This window comes from Sander vitreus, chromosome 4 (genome assembly GCF_031162955.1).
Source record: "Sander vitreus isolate 19-12246 chromosome 4, sanVit1, whole genome shotgun sequence".
Lineage (NCBI taxonomy): Eukaryota > Metazoa > Chordata > Actinopteri > Perciformes > Percidae > Sander > Sander vitreus.
In genome coordinates this window covers 34,494,917-34,511,622 of record NC_135858.1, presented here as the reverse complement: position 1 = coordinate 34,511,622, position 16,706 = coordinate 34,494,917, and the positions used below count along the sequence as shown (strand labels likewise).

General features: G+C 40.5%; 2 protein-coding genes and 1 pseudogene across 4 annotated transcripts in view; 1 reads left to right on the top strand and 2 right to left on the bottom strand.

Annotated features, from left to right (window-relative positions):
- LOC144517362 (uncharacterized) overlaps nucleotides 1-16,706 on the bottom strand; it is a 403,478-nt gene that overhangs the window by 213,757 nt on the left and 173,015 nt on the right. The window lies entirely within an intron of this gene.
- LOC144517361 (uncharacterized) overlaps nucleotides 1-16,706 on the bottom strand; it is a 52,271-nt gene that overhangs the window by 22,247 nt on the left and 13,318 nt on the right. The window lies entirely within an intron of this gene.
- LOC144516142 (CD276 antigen homolog) overlaps nucleotides 7,169-16,706 on the top strand; it is a 192,023-nt pseudogene continuing 182,485 nt past the window's right edge. Inside the window, exons 1-3 of the transcript XR_013501810.1 lie at nucleotides 7,169-7,367; nucleotides 8,929-9,274; nucleotides 13,518-13,794. The product of XR_013501810.1 is annotated as a CD276 antigen homolog (transcript). The remainder of the gene's footprint in view (nucleotides 7,368-8,928; nucleotides 9,275-13,517; nucleotides 13,795-16,706) is intronic.

The following is a 16,706-nucleotide window of genomic DNA, read 5'->3' as shown; positions in this document are numbered from 1 at the left end:
TACTAGTTTACTAGAGGAGTAACTTAGTATTTGAAGTAATGCAGTAATGCAGGAATTGTGCATTTAGTTTCCATGCTTATTGTGTTTCCACAACAATGTTAGTGAGTAAATCTACTGAAATGGCCCCCACACCATAACAGAGGAGTGGGATGTGTAAGATGAGAATGCAGAGGTTTAGTCTCGTATGTCATAGCTGTAAAAAAACAAAAAAACAAAAACAATGGAAAGCTGTATATATTTGCCAAACTTAAACCAGTACAGAACGTATTGATAAATTGTTGGGGGAGGGTCATGCCTTTTTTCCAAATTGTTTTGGAGGGTCATAGACATTTATTTACTGGCGAGAGGAGGGTCATGTCTTTTTTGGTCCCAAAACTCCTCCGGTGGCCCCTTAAATAAATAACGAACAGTCCCTAAGGAGATAACATAGACACAGGCCAATTATTGCTAACTGAAAATGCTAGTTAACATTAGTGATTACACTTAAACAGCTAATGTAAGTTGAAACTGCCTGCGCTCTTCTCCTGTACTATACGGTAATTCCTCTACTATGCGACAGTAAGTCGCGTGGTTATGACACAATCGTTAGCCTATTTTTACAAAAGCGTCTACTACGGAGCCATAACGTGAGCTACAAGGTAATAGAGCCTTTTATACATTGTAGTGTTTCTTTAGAAATAAACAACGGGCAAATAGAGTCTTTAAATACTTCAGATGTAAAGTTATTCGCAGTCAAAGTGGCGCTAAAATGAATGGGAGTCAATGGAATGCTAACGGGAGGTGATGGCTTATTAGCATCTAAATGGCGCCATAGGAGGGTCGCGGTCCGAGGAGAAGCTTACCCCCTTGGTATTTCCGAGCTTTTCCCCCTTTAGCAGGAGACGGAGCAAAGATGTGTAAACATTCAGGGCTCTCCTGTTCTTTCTGACCACGGTGGGACATCTGGAGCAGGAAAAGTTAACCCTCTCCTTGATTTCATGTTGTTTATGGAGAAGGAGAACCAGGAAATGAGTCGGAGGAAATGCAACACTACCAAGCCACGGCCAAGCGACGTGCGTTGATGCGACGTGTAGTTACATTTTTCGAGAGGTGCACATCAGGCTACGGCGTAGGGTCCGTACGTAGCCACTGCGTAGATTTTACACAGAAGTATGAGTCAAGCTCTACACTTAAAGGTGCAGTAGGTAAGACTTATAAAACTAACTTTCTGTCATATTTGCTGAAACTGACTCTATGTTCCAGTAGAACTACATGAAGCAGGTCATTAAAAAAAAAAAATCTGGCTCCTCTGGTACCACCTACAGCCTGTAGTGGGATTAGCAAAACTCCACCGCTCCCTGTTCAGATGCGCCAATCAGGGCCAGGGGGGGTGTTTAACTGCGTGTCAATCACTGCTCATACACACACATTCATTCTCCCTTGTGGGGGGAGGGGCTTAGGAGACCGTTTTGGGCTTTAGCAGAAAGGGTGGAGGGACTGAGAAGTTATTGATGTTCAAATTTTTTGGCTAAGTCCTGGATCTTCACAATCCTACCTACGGCACCTTTAAACAAACGATCTATGGGAGCGTTTTCTGGAGGAGGAGATGCAGTCTAACTCACAAAACTCCAAAAACGGCCCCTAAACTGAACCAAATAGACCACGGACCCCCAAACGGTAAGATTTTCTCCTAGGGTTGACTATCTGATTTATTTACCATGACCAAAAAAGTTATACATTCTGTCATTGTGTTACTTATGGATTGAATGTTTGTGAAAAAACGATTCCCCTTTTTGCTGCGGACCCCCTGGAGCACCCTCAAGGACCCCTCGGGTTCCCCGAACCCCACTTTGGGAAACCAATGGTATAGACTTTTGTGCTATCAAAAAGTATTGATCCCACTTTACCTGGTTGGTGATCCTGAACAGCTGCATTTTGCTGCCAACTCACAGTACCTCCTTTCTGTGCAACATTTACTTAATTAACTTTTATTTTGGAGAAATTGCACCGGAAAAGGTTTTATTTCTGCTGATGAAGTGGTCAGAAGAAGTACAGGCATGTGTGCATTAACAGTGAATATATAGCTTCATCGTTAGCTCTGTAGTTTTTTTTTATAATCACCTTTAATGTTAGCGTGAAGATGAAGAGCTTTTGCAGTTTGCACACATTATGAGCAGCTCTTGTGCAGAATGCATGAGTCATAGTTATGCGGAGATGACGCTTTTATTCTGAAGGATTTGTGCAGGAAGTGTGGCTGTTGTTGCAGTTCGCCTCGAAACCGAAAGTGTTTCAGATCAGCCAGTCCCCCCGTTAGGAGCATGGATGAGGATTAGGAGTGGCTACGTCTCTGTTATTAGAGACGTTGTGATGTTAAAGTGATGTTTGATCTTTAGGAGACATCGACAGCGATGGAGCTTCTTCCTCTTCTGTGTCTCTGCCTCCTGACTCGCTCTGGAATCACGTCTGCTCAACAAAACGGTAAGAAAACTCATCATTACACTGAAATAGGCTATATACCCTGTTTGCAAATGTCATTTATTTTTAATTATTTCAATGTAAACATGCAGAGGTCTGGAAACAGAATATTAATCATGCTGCTCAGCTGCGGTCACATTATGTATAATAATATTTAGCACAGATTAAAATATTGTTTAGTAACTTTAGATATGGCGTCATTTCTGCAGGTGTGTGTGTGTGTGTGTGTGTGTGTGTGTGTGTGTGTGTGTGTGTGCGTGCGTGTGTGCGCGTCCATCCATCTAGTCGTGAGAAGGTGGGGCATTGATGTGCATTTCCGAGTAACTCTTCTTCCGCTGCCAGCTGCCTGAAGCTTTCTGTTAAACAGAACTAAAGTAGGAACCACAGTATGTTTACAAGCAGTGATGGAGTATTCAGATCCTTCACTTAAGTAAAAGTGTTATATTATAACCGGGGTGTCTGGTGGTCGTTCCCTAGGACATGCAATGCAAATGTCTGTATTTATGTAAATAGTATTATTACTAATTAATTAATCTGCTGCATTGTTCAAAACTTTCTGCAGATTCAAAACATCACACGTGTTTCGGGATGCTTTTTTTAGGAATTATGTACATCTTAACAACAAATATTTGCTTGCCACAGCATTCCAACTCTTAGGGCCCTAGGGCACCCGGCGCAGCGCAGCACAAAGCCAGACGCAAGTGTCTCTTTGCTAGTTTAAGAGCGATGTCACTACCATAGACAGTATATAAGAATGGACCAACAGATCCCGTGTCTCTGGACGGAGACTGTCAGTACCCGATCCGTAACACCTGTAAGATCCGTTCTGTGCATGCGCAGAAACTCAACGTGTTTTACGACACTGCCTGATCAGTTCTACGCTTGCACGAACACCGGCAAACTTCACAGCTCTATGCACGCGTTGGCGTAAGGATGTTTGGACATTTCTGGTTACCAGAAGAAAACATTAGACAGTGACAGTAGACCGTTATGATGGCAGAGATGAAGTTTACAAGGTGTTTGCTGGAGTTGCCTAAAGTATCTGTTAATGATATACGGAGGGTCGTCCGGCCATCCAGTACAACACCATGTAGCAAATTAAAGGCTTCAAATTTTTACGTTTCATCATTTCTTTGCAACTTTGAAGGGAATTTGCTAACGCTAGCTAGCCTGAGCTAGAAGCCTTGCTTTGGTGTTTTAAGTCATGACTCCGTCCTGCTTCAGGTTAATCATGCTTTAAATAAAGTTTAAGCATGTGTATACCTCTCACTTCATGTGTTTGTACTTCGATGAAAGTATCAGGTAAAAACAGGGCTACAAATGAGATCTCTGTGAGAGACCAGCAAACTCCTAGCAAACTATTATGTAGCTCAATGCTGGACATTTCACCCCAAATTCTGGTCACTTTACTGTATTTGTATTTGTTTAGTATTTGGTTTAGAAGCCTTTATTGGTGATTTTTTTACGGTACAAAGTCCTGCTACATACGTACATATATAGCTAGCTATATATGCTCCGCTATGTCGCGTTAGCATGCAGCTATAATAGTTAGCTATGAGTATGCTAACGTTAGATTGTAGTGGAACGAAGCAGCACTTTCTAACGTCAAAAATTGCAAATAAAGGCTTCTGAACCAAACACTACACAATCGGACATATTTCAGCAGGAATGTGACCCGGAATTGTGGAGAAGTTAACAACATTGCCAGCTAAGATGACATGTTTACTGCCGTTAGCATGTAGCTACTATAGTGGTATACAGCAGTGGTGGCTGGAAGAGCTGTCATCCCGTCTTCAAAAGGACACTTATGTACGTTTACACTTCATCGCATTAATAATAGACAGTCTATGGTTATTAGTCAAGACGAAGTATTAAAAGTAAAAACATTAACATAAACAACACAACAACGACGTCGCTACACGGTTTTGGATCAGTGATAAGTTTCGATTGTTTGTAGCTATGACTATTGTATAATAAAGATTTAATAAAAAAGTTGTGATGTTTGGTCGTAAAGTGTTTCAACGCATGCGTGGTACAAATCGCACAGGGACATCGTTAGTTTTCTACTACGTAACTATGCGCATGCACAGAAAGGATCGTACAGGTGGTACGGATCGGGTACTGACAGAGACCAGTGAAGGATATTAGAAGCACTTTTCCGGTGATGGCTGAGCGTTACTGCGCAGCCTCCAACTGAGAGAGACGACGTAAATGTGACGTGAGCAACCTGTCTGAAAGTTGTAAGTCTTCTGGTAGCTGTGCCAAGAGAAATCTCAATCATTCCCAATCAGTGTTGCCACAGTTACTTTGAAAAAGTAACTTAGTTACTTTACAAATTACTTGATTTTAAAAGTAACTTAGTTACTTTACAGATTACTTGATTTTAAAAGTAACGAAGTCAGATTACAAGTTACTTCATTAGTTACATTGAACAACTGCCGACAACACCCCCACAGCCTCAACATAAAAATGACAACCGGGTTACTGTGAGGCAGCTCGGCATTGCCAGTAGTAGGGATCTTGTTTATTATGGCACGAAAGAAAGCGAGTCAACCGTGTTAAGGGCAGCATTTCCGCTACAACATACTGCCCGATCAACTTCTTCAACTCTCCCCCACTTTCTGGTTTAGCACCGAGGTCCAGCTTTTGTTGTTTGGGTGGTGGGGGACCTCCTGCTCTCTGCTTCGCACCACCTGGTGGGACTTGTTCTGTAAGTTTGACTGCAGTGCTGCGACTCCAAATGTTTCTTCAAATTTGACGTAGTGTTTTTGTAGCTAGATAGCACTTTGTCGCCAACCAACCTTAATATTGCCGTCTTTAGCTGACACAAACTCAAAATAGTGACTGTATTTCCAGCTAGAAAACGCGCATCTCTCTCCTCCCTCCATTGTTGTTTACGTTTGTGTCGCTGCGTGGTACAACTGTCCTCATGCTGAAAATGTTACCTGTCTTCATGCTGAAAACGTGACCTGTCTTCATGCTGAAAACGTGACCTGTCCACATGCTGAAAACGTGACCTGTCCACATGCTGAAAACGTGACCTGTCCTCATGCTGAAAACGTGACTTGTCGCATATGTTTCTTCATTCCCCGAGACGCAAGAAGAAAGAAAATGTACTTCTGTATGTATTTCTGTATTTCTGAAGAAAGAAATAGTAACGCGTTAGATTACTCGTTACTGAAAAAAGTGGTCAGATTAGAGTAACGCATTACTGGCATCACTGTTCCCAATCTTGCAGAGACGGAGAGCGTAGGTATATGTAAGGAGATAACATGGGCACAGGCTAATTATTGCTAACTAAAATGCTAGTTAACATTAGTAATTAAACGTAAACAGCTAATATAAGTTGAAACTGCCTGCGAGCTTCTCCTGTACTATACGGTAATTCCTCTACTATGCGACAGTAAGTCGCGTGGTTATGACACAATCGTTAGCCTATTTTTACAAAAACGTCTGCTACGGAGCCATAACGTGAGGTACAAGGTAATGGAGCCTTTTATACATTGTCGTGTTTCTTTAGAAATAAACAATGGACAAATAGAATCTTTAAACGCTTCAAATGTAAAGTTATTTGCTGTCAGGGTTAGTATGAATGGCAGTCAATGGAATGCTAACGTCGGATGTTCGCTTTGTAGCATCAAAATGGCGCCATAGGAGGTTGGAGCTCTGAAGCGAAGCTTACCCCCTTGGTCACTACCAGATGTGAGTCGAGTGCAGATGTGAGTTGTGCATGCGTCACTTTGCGACAATGACGAGGACGACTTGTGAGTTGTTTGTGATCCTCGTTTCTTTTCCCAGATACAAATAAAAAAAAAAAACGTCATGGTCAATTTGACGTGTCAAGCTAATGACAATGTTATTGGGTACTGTTACGATGTGTACTTGCTACAGTGTATTTTCTCCCCAGTAACAAGCTAATCTTGATGGTCAACAACTCAAGATAACTTTCTGCTGTCTGAGGTAAATTGCTTGAGGAGGACACTCTGCCAAACTCTACAAGTTAGCAATCAAACACAACAAAGGCTGTCACTTGAATGGCGTTTTGAGCTAACGTTAGCATTCAAACAGTCATAGATAGCTAAAACGTTTGCCGGATCCAGATCCCTTGGCGTTATGCCGTAAACCGTTTAAATCTGAGCATGCGCAACACACATCTGCACTCGAACCTCCTATGGCGCCATTTTGATGCTACCAAACGATCACCCCCCGTTAGCATTCCATTGACTGCCATTCTTTTTGTCGTCACTTTGACAGCAAATAACTTTACATCTGAAGCGTTTAAAGACTTTTACCTTGTATCTCACGTTATGGCTCTGTAGCAGACGTTTTTATAAAAATAGGCTAACGATTGTGTCATAACCACGCGACTTACTGTCGCATAGTAGAGGAATTACCGTATCAGTTTCGACTTACATTAGCTGTTTGAGTTTAATTACTAATGTTAACTAGCATTTTAGTTAGCAATAATTAGCCTGTGTTCATGTTATCTCCTTACATATACCTACGCTCTCCGTCTCCGCAAGATTGGGAATGATTGAGATTTCTCTTGGCACAGCTACCAGAAGACTGAACTTTCAGACAGGTTGCTCACTGTTACGCGGGGGAACAGAACAGACTCAATCGCAGAGCTCACAACAAAAGGGTTTATTGAGGATAGAGGAAAAGGGGGAGTGGGGAGGCAGACGCCAGGGATGGAGAAGCAGCTAAGGGGAGGATGGAGAAACTGGAGGGCGAGGATACTCAGGGGAGCCGCGGGAGTGACACTGGGGCTGGAGAGCAGGGGAAGAGAGGGGAGGCACGATACTCAGTGGAGCGCGGGGAAGCCGTAACCGAGGAGCCGAGGGAGAGACACTGGGACTGGAGAGCAGAGGAAGTGAGGAGAGGCTGGAGCAGAGTGCCGAGGGAGGGGGTCTGTGGGTGAAGCCAGCTGACCGGAGATGACGGTCGGAGATGGAGATGATTACTGAGGGGAAGAGAAAAAAAACCAGCCAATTCAAATAATAATGTTTGAATTTACTTATGAGTGTATTTCTTTTAAAAACAGCACATCAATGCTCCTCACTGTCAGGCTTTGGAGTCGCTGGCAGGCAGTTTGAGAAACAAAAAATACTGTTTTAGAGCAGTGGCCTCCAACATTGTCCTGTGAAATGAGCTCAACTACTAACCCTCCATCATGCTCCTAATGTGTTCAGCTGAACTGAGTTTAAACTGGATGTTATTCAACTTTATTAATCATATAAAAGTGGAATTTTTCATGCAAGTCAAGACGCATGATGTTATTTTCAGGAATGTCATTCAGCCGTTGTGTTCAGGTGTTACAGCTGAGTCCTTCAGGTGGAGGCTTGTCCTGTGGATCCGGCTCATTGTAGTTTGTTGTTTATTGATTATTGTGACAAAAATGAAGATCTGCTTCAGACCAATTTGTGATCATAATTCCGTGTTTATTTTCCTCCTAAACACAAATACTTGAAGTTGAAATGAGTTGAGCTACTGCTACATCTCCACATGTAACTCCCTGCCAGCTGTCCTGGTACAACCTCCTCACCACAAAACACAAAACAACACTCCTGCATAAGAAATCACTGCAGTAAGATCATCTGTTCACCTCTAACCCCCCTATGCCCCCCTATTTGTTCCCCCCTATGTGATCAAGAAAGCCACCCTGATCACTCTGTGACCTGTGATTGCTCAATCAAAAGAATGAACTCATGTTTCAAATGTAAATAAATCCATCAATGAATAAATCATTGTCATCAAAACATAAGGTTTCTTTATCATTACTTAGACCAAGACAGTCAAAATGAAAAGACATCTTGTCTAATGGCAGTGTACTCTGAAAGTGTGATAGTTACCCACTGTGATATTGTCCAGTGCTAACATTGTATATTTAGGCAGATAAATAGTATCCGTGTCAGTCACTATACGTTTCTCATTGTATGTACACACCAGTCAGCCGCTGATACATAAAGAAAGCTTGTACAGAAAAAACATACATCAAAATGATTAGGAAATACTGTACAATATGTGCAAGAAATAAGAAAATATGCTGCAAATATATCAACCTCATGGGTCATCCAATGTCCTCGCTGTCTGGCCACAACATTTTATCGACGTCACACCTGATATCCTCCCTTTACAGTGTAATGAGGGAAATATCTTTTGGCCAACGTGACATCATGAGTTCACATAAACATACACGCCACTTTGTGGATAATTGCATTTCAGAGTAATGTGATTCAGTAGCAAATGAATGCAAACTATTTTCATCTGCAAGGCTTACTCAATGCATTTTGTGCCAAAGCAATAATAAATGACTATAGTCATGTTAACAACTGACCAAATGTTCATATAAATAGTCATATAGTTTGACAAAGTTTAATAGTCATTTGACGATTGTGCCAAAGTGATTGAAAAAAACTGACTTAATTACTCTGCACGTAAACATACTGAAAAATACATGATTTTATCTTTCAGGGCCACTGTTGGTTAAAGTGGAACAAGACAGAGATGTGGTGTTACCCTGCTCCCTCAGCACCAAGGAGAACATTGAGTCTTAAACTCTTTGTCTGGAGGACAGTAGCTCAGAAAGATGCTGGTGAGAAGGAGGTGTTCCTGTATGACGCAGGCAGTCATTACAACAACGGCCGAGGTGGTCAGAGTGAGCAGTTCAAAGGTCGAGTCTCTCATTTTCAAGATGAACTGAAACACGCCAACGCCTCCATAATCATCAGAAATACAAAGATATCTGACAGTGGAAACTACACCTGTTATTTTCCTCGTCTTCGGCCACCTCAAACATTCTACATTGAGCTTATTGTTGGTGAGTATTTCTATTAAACGGTTCAAGTTTAATGAAAACTGTTTCTGTTTAACTGTTTGTCAAGTTGATCATTCTTTACAAGCACTAACTGTTTGTTTTTTTACCTTTTAGATCCATTCTTAATCTCTTAGGGCTCATTTTGATTATGTACATTTCTGCCTCTTGATAAAGACATATTTTAATCTGTATAATACCAGAACACAAGGAACTGATGCATGTAAATGACATCACTGTTAAACAAACACTCATTAGGTTTCATTAGGTGTGTTGATCTCACTTCAGGCTCTGAAAGAGCTGCATTGATCAAATATTTAACATACAAAAATGGAAGCTTTCTTATTTTTTTCTCTTTCAATTCCTATTTTAAATGCAGATAATCAGTCATATTAAGAGCCATCAGGCTGAAATTCACAGGATCTCTCCTTTAACTTGTCTGTAATGTTTGTACAAAGTTTTATGTTGAAAGACTAAAGTGGCTCTGAGATATTTAAGAAAGTGCAATACAAAGTATCTCCAGCAGAGGACTCTATAGAGCTCTCTAAAACTTTTTAAAAGTTACCAAATCATGTTAATAAATCTCTTAATGATTCTGAAAACATGTCCCTAAGAGTTAAACACTATTCTATAAAACTATAAAATATGTTCTTAGCATTTAAATAAAGATTTACACATTTATTATCGTTGAATCTCGCCTCCATAAACATATAAATAAAGTTTCTGTTCTGTTGGTGTCCCGCTACCACGGAGAGTCCAGCTACATTAACTTCCATACATGGTCAAGCAGGTAATTTAATTGGCTACAAACTCACCGTGTTTTCACGGTGCTGACTTACCATTGGATGAAACTAGCTGTCAATGGGACACACGTGAGCTCACGTAGCGATGCTCTCCTATGATTGGCTCCTTGAGTTAAAAGTCCGGTAGGTACGTCACTTTAGATCGTAGAAAGATGCGGATTGGTTTATTTTGTTTCGGGGCGTTTCCTGATTTCAGAGCTACTGAACATCATTGGTCAGAGGTTCTGTCAAAACTTTAAATGCACTGAAAATATGTTATTTTGAAAGTTTGTCGAGCGGCGCTGAAACTAAACGAGGAATAGAATCTATTTTTATTCAGGTTATTTTGACTTCCGCTTGAACTCAAACGAGGTAATTTTAATCTGTGGACGTTTGTTATTTAAAACGAGCCCCCGTTTGTTTATACATGTCTGTTTTTTCGACCATTAAATACATTTTAACTGCTGCTAGACAGGAGAGCAGGTAAGTTGCTAACTGTGTACTGCCGTAAAGTAAGACGCTACTGTTGTGATGTCGTAAATCCTGTAATTAGATTCTAAAATCCGTTGAAACAGCGACCAGTTAAGGTTTCAAACGAGGTATAATATGTCTGTATTGACTTCCACAGTCAACATGAAAATATGTTTATATTTATTTAACCACTTTACGTGTAAATCTCGGGTCGCTTGCAACCTCCGCGCTTTATAACATTAAAAGACAGAAGAGATGAAAATCTCCCAGGTGAGTCCTGATTTTAATAACGTTATCTGTGGTAGCTGTTTGGTTTCACAGGCCTGATGATTCCAAACGTCCTCACTTGGTGGAACTAACGTTAAACATTAGATTATTAGTGTGTGTGTAGTGTCTAATGTTGTGGTGTATTAGTGTGTAGTGTAGGGTCTAATGTTGTGTTGTATTAGTGTGTAGTGTAGGGTCTAATGTTGTGTTGTATTAGTGTGTAGTGTATTAGTGTGTAGTGTAGGGTCTAATGTTGTGGTGTATTAGTGTGTAGTGTAGTGTCTAATGTTGTGGTGTATAGTGTGTAGTGTATTAGTGTGTAGTGTAGGGTCTAATGTTGTGGTGTATAGTGTGTAGTGTATTAGTGTGTAGTGTAGGGTCTAATGTTGTGTTGTATAGTGTGTAGTGTAGTGTCTAATGTTGTGTTGTATTAGTGTGTAGTGTAGGGTGTATAGTGTGTAGTGTATTAGTGTGTAGTGTAGGGTCTTGTGTGTGTGTGTGTGTGTGTGTGTGTGTGGTCTAATGTTGTGTTATATTAGTGTGTGTGTAGGGTCTAATGTTGTGTTGTATTAGTGTGTAGGGTCTAATGTTGTGTGTGTGTAGGGTCTAGTGTTGTATTAGTGTGTAGTGTAGGGTCTAATGTTGTGGTGTATTAGTGTGTAGTGTAGGGTCTAATGTTGTGTTGTATTAGTGTGTAGTGTAGGGTCTAATGTTGTGGTGTATAGTGTGTAGTGTATTAGTGTGTAGTGTAGGGTCTAATGTTGTGTTGTATTAGTGTGTAGTGTAGGGTCTAATGTTGTGGTGTATAGTGTGTAGTGTATTAGTGTGTAGTGTAGGGTCTTGTGTGTGTGTGTGTGTGTGTGTGTGTGTAGGGTCTAATGTTGTGTTGTATTAGTGTGTGTGTAGGGTATAATGTTGTGTTGTATTAGTGTGTGTGTGTAGTGTAGGGTCTAATGTTGTGGTGTATTAGTGTGTAGTGTAGGGTCTAATGTTGTGGTGTATTAGTGTGTAGGGTATAATGTTGTGTTGTATTAGTGTGTGTGTGTGTGTGTGTGTGTAGGGTCTAATGTTGTGTTGTATTAGTGTATGTGTGTAGGGTATAATGTTGTGTTGTATTAGTGTGTGTGTGTGTGTGTGTGTGTGTGTGTGTGTGTGTGTGTGTGTGTGTGTGTGTGTGTAGGGTCTAATGTTGTGTTATATTAGTGTATGTGTAGGGTCTAATGTTGTGTTGTATTTGTGTGTGTGTTTGTAGGATCTAATGTTGTGTTGTATTAGTGTGTGTGTGTGTAGGGTCTAATGTTGTGTTGTATTAGTGTATTTGTGTAGGGTCTAATGTTGTGTTGTATTAGTGTGTGTGTAGGGTATAATGTTGTGTTGTATTAGTGTGTGTGTGTGTAGGGTCTAATGTTGTGTTGTATTAGTATGTGTGTGTGTGTAGGGTCTAATGTTGTGTTGTATTAGTGTGTGTGTGTGTGTGTGTGTGTGTGTGTGTGTGTGTGTGTGTGTAGGGTCTAATGTTGTGTGTGTGTGTGTGTGTAGGGTCTAATGTTGTGTTGTATTAGTGTGTGTGTGTAGGGTCTAATGTTGTGTTGTATTAATGTGTGTGTGTGTGTGTGTGTGTGTGTGTGTGTGTATGTGTAGGGTCTAATGTTGTGTTGTATTTGTGTGTGTGTGTAGGGTCTAATGTTGTGTTGTATTAGTGTGTGTGTGTGGTCTAATGTTGTGTTGTATTAGTGTGTGTGTGTGTGTGTGTGTGTGTGTGTGTAGGGTCTAATGTTGTGTTGTATTAGTGTGTAGTGTGTGTGTGTGTGTGTATTTAGGGTCTAATGGTGTGTGTGTGTGTGTGTGTGTGTGTGTGTGTGTGTGTGTGTGTTGGGTCTAATGTTGTGTGTGTGTGTGTGTGTGTGTGTGTGTTGTGTCTAATGTTGTAGTGTGTGTGTGTGTGTGGTCTAATGTTGTATTGTACAGATCTTACAGATAACGTTACTAGGGCAACGAAATGCAGTTTCTGGAATTTTAAGAAAGTAAATATTCTGTACCTAGGCTACATTATAAGTACAATACATGCTAATAGTTAGACATTATAAACAGAATAAATAGCTGGAGGTATGATTATGAATACATGACTTAAACGTGGAGACATTTATAGCCAACGTCAGTTTTAAGTTTCTGTAAATGTTAATAATTAAAAAAGATTTTAAAAAAAATCTTCCTTTTTACAATTTTTATAATGGTAGTGACTAAAAATTGTGTTTATTGTGCAGTGGTCAATTTTCATTAATTCTTATGAAAAAAAGAGTCAGAATTTGACTCATCCAGGAAGACTTGTTTGTTTGCTTGTAGTGCTTTTGTGTCTCCTTGTTCCTCGTGATCGATCGATCGATCGATAGATCATTTATTGATCCCCAAGGTGGAAATTCAAGGTCCCAGTAGCTTAAAGACATCACACACGACATACACATACATCACAAACAGGATGATAAAATAACAAATCCACATGAATGTACTAAGGGATGTATAAGCATGAGAGGCTGCAGTGACAGGGCAGGGACTGACCCTGTCATTCAGTATGTATGGTAAGGTGCTCTATGAGAGGGGGTGTCAACTGTTTTTACTCTCCCACTGTAATTCCCGTAGTCAAGAAAATAGATGGAAAAAAACATCCCAATATGAATGTTTTAATGCTTTAATTGTCCTCTATAGTCACACTGTTCATACTGTGTTCACAGGTTCGGCTCAAGAACCATCCATCAAATCACTTGAGCAAACAAAGGACTGGTCGCTGCTGCAGTGTGAAAGTTCATGGCAATCCAGAACCTGAAGTAGAGTGGCAGGACAGTGCTAGAAACAAACTTCCTGCTGAGAAGCCCCAGGTCGAACAAATAGGAGACCTTTTCTACATCACTCTCAACACTACTGTGACCAAGACCGACCTCTATCGCTGTGTAGCCACACAGGAGACAATCAGCCATCAGGTTTCTGCTGAGACTGATGTGCATATCAGTGGTAAGATTCTTCCTCATTCTGATTTTATCTGTGAATAATTTAAAAAATGTGTGTGTGAAGGTGAATTTACTCAAAGCAGTTCAGACTTAATGAAAATAAATCTGCTCATGTAGAAAATAAAAAATTCTGCAAACGGTGGTGCTGGTTCAACAATCACCAGAGGAAAGAGAAAGAATAAGAGGAGAGAATAAATAATTGCACTGACATTTCATTTTGAGATCAGTCTGAACTAAGACACACACACACACACACACACACACACACACCATACCTGCAAACTAGTCGCTTTTCGGCGAAAATCGACGTTTTGAATGGGAAAATGTCATCCACATGAATCGCGTAGATCCGAAGAGTTTTTATTTGGTGGGGGGGGGGAGTCTGAGACCCGGTACTAATACGGCACCGGTGCCTTAACGACCGTTATCTACCGGACCGAATAGCAACGTGGATTTCAGTGCCTTATTTAGGTGCCTCTTAAATGCCTGCTCTTCTCTCTGATTCTCCGAAAACGGACGTTAGAGGCAACAGAAACATCACCGCTCGGGACGCTAGTTAACGCTACACTTGGCAGCAGGTAACGTTAGCTTACCGTTAGCTGTGTCTGTATTTCACTGGAGAGGACTATAACATCAGACTGTAGCTGCCGCTGTCTGAAAAACAACAATAGAGATGTGTCATCTTTTTCAGCACTTCTGAGTTTGCAGGTATGACACACACACACACCGACACACACACACACACACACACACACACAGATTCCTACCAGCTGTATGGTTAATACATCAGTTGTTTGTGCTGAAACACAAACTGCAAAAACACTCTACGGTCAAATTCAGAGATTTAATAGAGAAAAATGAACTTTGTCATCAGTCTGAATTCCCTTCTTAGGAGCATATGTACATCTTTCATCTTTGTGATCATATTTAACTATGATTACACACTATATACGTGATACGTTCACATTTACAGAATTCAGTTCACATTTATTTATACTAGTGTCAAATCGTAACAGGAGTTATCTCAGGACACTTTCCAGATAGAGTAGATCTAGACCACACTCTGTAATTTACAGAGACCCACCAATCTCCCCCAAGAGCATTTGGTGCAGCAGTGGTGAGGAGAACTTCCTCTTAACAGACAGACCCTGATTCTTGGTGTGGGGGGCGGGGAGGTTTACAGTTACATTTACTGTTTGTAGACATGTTCCAGAGGAAGATTTTGAGGACGGAAATGATGAACATTGAGAAGTGCTGTGCAGCGTCAAGAGTGACACTAACCCCTAATTTCCACCGGGTGCGTCTGCGCTGCGTTCCGGGCGCGTCTCGTGCCCCCGCGAGCATTCTCCGCCATTCAAGTCAATGTTTTGATAATCCACCAATATGGTATATGTCTCCTCTACAACACCACAGACTACGAGAGATTCATCTTGGAGGTGGAAAAACATAATAGACACCACGAATCCCTTTTTATAAGGACAACGCCAGAAAAGAGAAGGCATGGAGTTTAATTACAGGAGTGCTTGGAGTGGAAGGTAGATACTAGCTTAATAGACATGGGATTGTTCTGTAAAGTACTTGTAGAGGTAAAGGTAAATACTAGCTTAATAGACATGGGATTGTTCTGTAAAGTACTTGTAGAGGTAAAGGTAAATACTAGCTTAATAGACATGGGATTGTTCTGTAAAGTAAAGGTAAATATACTAGCTTAATAGACATGGGATTGTTCTGTAAAGTACTTGTAGAGGTAAAGGTAAATACTAGCTTAATAGACATGGGATTGTTCTGTAAAGTACTTGTAGAGGTAAAGGTAGATACTAGCTTAATATACATGGGATTGTTCTGTAAAGTACTTGTAGAGACAATATAATCTGTGAGTCAGGCAGCAAGACGCTCCACTTCTGAGAGGCTCCCGGCGTGGTGCGTTGGAGGACGGAACAACACCGGAACGCAGCACAGACACGCCCAGTGGAGAATCAGAGTTATAGTATCAAAACACAAGTTATTCCATATTCCACCACAGAGAAAATAATACCCAGATCTTGTTTACTTCACTTCATCACTGTACAGACTGAAGGTCAGCTCTGATTCTGAGACTCTTTTCTCTACAGTTAGTTTCTTCTTTCCAGCTGAGATAAGACCTGTTAAATACAGTTGAGTTATATGTTACTAAATAATCTACTATTGCTCAAAGTTATGGCAATAATAATGTTACACTTAACGGCCAAGTTATGTCTGTTAGTCAGCATGTTACCACTCGCTCTAAACAGCATGAATACATATTACTCTTAAACTAAAACATTCTGCATACAGCATCTAGAAAGACAAACAGAGCAGAACCTTCTGTACTTTTACATCGTGTTAATAACTTAGTTTAATATTTCACCTGATCCATTAAAACTGATTTCTTGTGAGTTTTGCTGCAGCTCGTGATGCTGAAATCATTTCCATGTTTGTATTGTTGATGTTCTTCTCTGATTGGACGCAGCTACAGATGAAGCTATATAGAAGTTACTTATTATTTAGTTAGACTTCACACAAAGTAAAAGATTTATAACCAGCTGTTACAACCTGATCCTGAGGATCGACATGAAAACACCTCATGGGGGGGGGGGGGTGTAGGGACTGAAGTCAAAGAATCAGAGACATTTCTGAAACATTAAAACAGGGTGTAACACATTAATGTAACAGTGTTTCTACCAAAATATACTGAGGCCCTGAAGTCTGTATGAGCTGTAATCAGATTAATAAGAGTGTAAGTCCATGTCCATTTATCTAGTTAATACTGCCACCTAGTGGGAATTCAGTACAAATATTAATACAATTCATTAATTGTTGCAAACTGCAGTATTTCAGCTGAGTCACATTTATCACATAAACAGAATAATGACACTCAAAGATGTAGGAATGATTTTA